We start from the raw sequence: 6393 nt of genomic DNA, 5'->3' as shown, positions 1-6393 counted from the left end.
TTGTATCTGCTCACGGTGGTATACTGTAAACACGAAAACAAGAAACTTTCGAAAGGGGTGTAGTATTCTTTTCATCGGATTAACTACAATATACTTTGGGTCATCACTTTTATTGGGTAAGTCAGGAAAAGCATCTTGCAGTTTTTGATACGATTTTTTACGTTTTGGGTTGGACCTGGGCCAGCGCAGCAAACCTGTTGTTCCCGAACTGGAAAGCCCACTGGGGCATAGTGGAAAAATTATAATACACATATATAAGTATTGGATTAAATTTTCACTTAAAATAAGTATTAATCGCGTTACTTAAGTAAGCAGACCGGGGTGAAAAAAAAACACCAAAAGAGAGCTATTTGAATAGCTGTAGCTAAATGACCCAAAACCCTTTGTAGGAAATAATGTGAGTCCGTTCCATATACACTATAATTTTATTTGAATTTTATATTATTATACAAAATATACATATATGTATATACATATATGTTGAGTTTACAGTTTCGACGGTATTCGGATACCGTTAACTGGTCTTAACATTTCGATATACATATGTATATCTACAAAAAAAAACATAATAATACGGATAATAGCAAAAGTACAGTACCTGCCGATTTGCTTAGCTTGTGTCGTTAGACAACCCGTTATATAATTAAAAAAAAACAAATTAGCGCAAGTCAGTATTACATACATGGGTAATATTTCTGCTATACCCTTGGGCTATAAAAATAAAGCAACAAGCAGGACTGCTCAAAAATTAAGCAAAAGCGGATGATACGATGCAACAAAAGAAACCAAATATATACATATATTAGAGGGTCCGGCCTGGCGTTGCTGTGGTATACATTTTATACTATTATTCATATAATAAACTATTCAATATAGTGAAAATTTTATTTACTAACTAGATGACCCCGCAGCCGTTGTCCTGGGTAAAACTATGTGTTTTGAAATAAAAGAAAGTTGAATTTATATTGTGTTGAAAATCATTTATTTGCGATTTTTCTACATTTTTTCAATGTAGCGCAGTTTGATAACCAACATTTTTTGGTTTCTGTTCTGGCGCGATAATGTACAGACAAGATGATTTTCCAACTCGTGAACACGCCGCGTATATCTGACCGTGTGAAAAACATAGCATTTCTAGATTAATGCCACACTCTTCTAGCGACTATCCGTGTGTCCTGTTGATTGTCAACGCAAATACAATTTTCCCTGGAAACTGAATACGTTTGAACTGAAATGGTTGTCCCCTTGTATTCGATAACTGCGTCACAATCAGTCAGGTTCCATTACACAGTTTTGGCCCATGAAGATTGTGAAACATAATAATGACAGATCCAACTTTGAAACGCAAATGATGCTGCGGCATACCAAGCCTCTCGAAAGAATTTAGAAATTCCACTGGATAATTCACGGCTTCGTTTTCATTGTCAATACGATCGATCGATTTGTATGAGCGCAAATCTCCCGGAATTTAACTTTGAATCTTCCAGTTTAAGTCATTAACATCGGTATTTTAAGCAACTAAAATTGCTCGTGCACTGAAGTAATCGCAGTTACGATAATTTGGCCAATGTTCGGATAAACATTCGTGATGAGTTCATCTTTCGTTGAAGTGAATTGACAAAAGCTAGGTGAAATTGATATCAAACCACTGGAAGTATCAACCGAAATTTTCCAATTTCCAATTCTTAGCGAATACAATGTAAAATGTCATTGGCAATATCATTTCTTTTCGTATCCTAAAATTGACGCTATTTGAAGGCTGATACGTCGAAATGATCTTCGCGAAAAGAATGCGACCTTCAGTGGCATGCGAAGTAGCTATCGCATTATCCATCGTTTGTTTTCAGTGATTATCATGCTCTAGCAATTGCAATTGCTGGCATGCTTCTCTTGCACACACTTTACCATTCACAATATGCAATAACTTAAATGAATTTGAACCGCGAGACGCACAACAGCCGGAAAACTTTCATGAATTGCAAAAGTAAATATTCTAAAAACCGCTCTATTGCAGCGCTTTGATACTTGCTGATCCCATCTCGTTCAAGGCCAATAATCGCCATGTTGTTTTCTTTGGTGACGTATTTACAAACGTATTTGATAGATTTCAGTAAACTGCAATACTCAATATTGACATGAGATTTGAATGTGAATTAGACAACAGTGGCGAATATGGTACTATCCATGTGTTGTCAACTTCGATATTCACGCCTCTTAATTGAATGCTAAATGTTCTGCCATTGTCGTCTTGTGAGCGACGCGGACAGAGTGAATATCCATCATTTCCAGTTCACGTGGATAATGTTTCGTGCATTTATTGTCAGACATACAAACCGAAGTGGGATTGTACCATAGGTTGCTTCAAGATAAAGTCCATCAAACATCGTAACTGTTGTTTGAAAGTCATGCTGTGACATCGTGACGATCGCTTTGCTGTTTGACCGCGATTCATAATTCCACACGTACTATGTTATCGCAACCTGGGAGTACTCGTTCATGTGTCTTGGGTTGCCATACGTTGATGGCAAAGAGAACGCCGACCGATATTAGCGCGACCTCTTCGTGGCTTCGTAAAAAATTTCAACCTGAAATTGATCCCTCTGTGTGAAACACACATAAAGTTTTCACTGAATAATTTTTAATAATTTTTTTTCGAATAGCCGAAATAATAAAGGAAGCGACCTAAATTGAATGATTCAAATAAATTGAAACACAAATTAAAAGAACAAAACAAACAAAAATTGAAAAAAAAACTTGTATAAATCAAAGTTACTTTTTCGAATAGTCCAATTTTTTTTCATGGAAAGTATAAGGTATTTTCATTTCTAAACCTTCCTCGATCCACAACGAACAACCTCTGAAAATTTCATCAAGATTAGTGTAGTCGTTCTCTTAGCGTTACCAACAAACACACATTTATTCGTTTGTATGGGAAAAACATAACGGCTGTTTTTAGCGGTTTTCTGGTAATTACACTGTGGAACATTTTTGGGATTATTGTCTGGGGGTGAGAAATTCCAAGTCAGGGTGATGGTACTAGGTCAGTATAGTAAAACCCTCAAAAAGTTTGGCGTTCGTATGTGTCAGTTTTTTTTATGACCTTTTAAATTTTTTCCTTATCTTGATGTTTTTTCGCTTAGTTGTAACATTTTGGCAAAAACGTAGTTTAACATAACTCGCGAACCACTTGTCCGATTTTGATGAAACAAATTTAGAAAAATTAAGAATTACAGTTTCTCTAATCAGTTTCTATACCGTTTTCCTATATGTGCAACACTTGCGAAGTTAAAAATGAATGTATGAAGGGAAAAAAAGTATGTTTTTCCTAAAATTTAAATATATATATTTTTTTTAATTCATAAAAAAAATCCAGCAAGACTGGTTCTGTAATGTTCACATAAAACATGCATTGTCCTTATACTTTTCTCTTTCTCACACTGGTTCTGTGATTTTTGTCATTCAACAAGTGCCGACCACAGGGCGAACGCAGGGGGGGTTTTGGGGTGTTAAAACCCCCCCCCCCCAAAGTAATTGAATTTTTAAATAATAGAATTTAATTCTACATAGTCATTTGAAAAATTGTAATTTGTTGTTCTCAAAGCAATCTTTCTGCCGACGATGTATGAATATGTAAAATAAATGAATACATTAGTCACTAACAGCGTTGCCGTTTTGATACAATTGTATCTTTTTTGATACTTTTTTTTCTAAATTTTGTGATTTGATACTTTTTTGTTCACAAACGGCCTATTTTGATACTTTTCTGCTGATAGAATTTAATTTTTTGAAACTATGAAAATGTTAAACTAAAAACAAACCTATTGTATCTGGATAGTATTAAAAAGTTGTGGGAATGTAGGCCAATTAAAAAACCCAGCAAAATATAAACTGGTCAGAGACATTTTTTTTAATTTTCTTCAAAGTAATGAGCTTGCCTTATAACTCTGTGGCTGCTGAACTGGATTTTTTTCGATTTAAGGGGAGTTGTGAGTAGAAAATGGACTTCTTTTCAAAATTAGTTCGGAACTGAAAAGTCACCAATAAGGTTTCTATTATTTTTTAGAGTTTATTGTTAATCATAATAAAGGAAAAATAAAAACTCATTTATTATGACTTTCAGTTTTCGTTCCATGAGCAAACTGTTGTGAAATAAATTTAAATTTAAAAAAATTATGCTATTTGCAAAAAAATACTTGAGTGTCTTAACTAAAATGTCTATATTTTTAATAAAAACAACCAGAAAAAACTGGTCTGAATTACATACAAAACTTTACTTATTATTTGTTTTTCATTTGCTAAATTTAGAATGTGGAAAAGTTTAAAAATATTTTCTTCAGATTATATTTTCTAACTAAAATTTTGAATATATTTTCAGGAACTGGTTAAATCAAACAAAGAGATCCAAAACTTTTTTATTGCATCGTTTTTTAAAGATTGGAGCATCAATCCCTATATCTGTCGCTTCAAGTGAACGCTCGTGTTATTCACTTCGCAGGCTTAAAACACATTTAAGAAATAAAACTGGAGAAGCACGCCTGAACGGAATGGCTCTCTTGAATATCCATAGAGATATAGACGTGACGGAGGAAGAGATTTTAAATGTTATGGCCCAAGATAAAAGAAGATTAGACTTCAATTTGTGAATAAAATAATGAAACATTGTCTTTTTACCTAAACCCCCCCCCACCCCCCCCAAATTTTTTTCCTGCGTTCGCCACTGGCCGACGAACGCGAACAGTAAAAGTAATTCTCAAATTTTTTAAAAGTGAACAAAATATGGAACTGTGCAAGCCAGATATAAATAGCTTTTGCTACTGCTGTGGTCAATATGTCTCAACACATAAAAAAAAGGGGAAATTTCAGTACTGATTTTGTTCAAACATACGAGATGTACTTCAACCAAAATGTTATAGTAGTGAACGAAAATTGGGTACCAAATATAGTGCGTAAAAGCTGCTACAACCGTCTAATGGATTGGAAAAATAGAAGACGTGAAAGTATGCCATTCGGTATCCCAATGACTTGGACTAATCCTGACGAAGGTCACAATCCACTGAATTGCTATGTATGTGCGAATAAAGGAGCCGCAAAAAGGTTAAGAAAATCGTATAATTACGTTGGTGTTGCAAGTGCCGCAACACCATTGCCTCATTCGGACCACATTCCTATGCCAAAAGCTTCTAGCTCAGATATTTTCTCTTTTACCACTGCTCCGACATATCAAGCACGTGATGATCCCCCATATGAGCCATCAGTATCCAATGAGCCAATTTTAATAAATCAAAATAAGCTTGATTCAATTGTTGCCAAGTTGGAATTAACACAGCATAAATCGGAAGAGCTGGCTTCCATTTTGAAATCAAACAATTTGTTGGCACCCGGTGTGAAAGTCACAGCTTATCGAAGTCGTCAGGCAACACTCCAAAGTTTATTCCTTGTGAATGATGAAAAAACTTCTGCATATTGCCCGGATGTAGGAAAATTGATGAACGCAATGGAAATAAAATATGAAGCAGATGACTGGAGATTATTTATTGACAGTTCAAAACTCAGCTTGAAAGCGGTTTTACTGCATAAGACCAATAAAAAACCTTCAGTTCCAATCGCCTATAGTACAGAAACGAAAGAAACAAATGATGCACTGGAAAATATTTTAAAAATGGTTAACTACGCCAAACATATGTGGCGCATATGCTGCGATTTAAAAGTTGTAGCAATGCTTTGCGGTCGTCAAAGCGGCTATATAAAATATATGTGCTTTTTGTGCGATTGGGACACACGATTTTCCGGTGACCAATATGCATGCCACGGATGGAAACTCAGAGAGCACAGCAGGTTACAAGCGCCCAATATTATTCGTGAGCCTCTCGTGCCGAAGGAGAAGATATTGCTGCCTCCACCGCATGTTAAACTTGGAATTGTTAAGAATTTTATCAAAATCTGTCGCCAAAAGAGATGAAGTTTTCTTGTTTTTGAAACTAATTTACCCGAGACTTAGCGAAAGTAAAATTAGAGAAGGTAACTTATAATATCACTGTCTAAATGACTCTCGGCCTACCCCGTCATGAAACATAGCCACACCACATTTCAACACACAAAATCATCATAACAGCCCGCCACACACACCTTCCACATCACTACACATCAGACCAATACAACGCATACGCTTTTTCGCGGCATCGTTTGTTTTTTTTTCCTCTCACGTCGATCATCGCTCGCCGATTCCGCCGCCAATTGGGTTGTTCGACTAATTTATAACGTTTGTGAAATATACATAAAATAGAGTTACGAAATTCGTATTAAAAAAAAAAACCGTGCTGTGCGTTATTTCCCTTGTAAATAAAAAGTGAATTCCGAAATTTGAAACCCAGAAAAGTCGTTCTGTGCATTATT

The sequence above is a fragment of the Bactrocera neohumeralis genome, unplaced genomic scaffold (genome assembly GCF_024586455.1).
Source record: "Bactrocera neohumeralis isolate Rockhampton unplaced genomic scaffold, APGP_CSIRO_Bneo_wtdbg2-racon-allhic-juicebox.fasta_v2 cluster09, whole genome shotgun sequence".
Classification (NCBI taxonomy): domain Eukaryota; kingdom Metazoa; phylum Arthropoda; class Insecta; order Diptera; family Tephritidae; genus Bactrocera; species Bactrocera neohumeralis.
The sequence above is the reverse complement of the archived record's forward strand: the minus strand, read 5'-3'. Positions refer to the sequence as shown.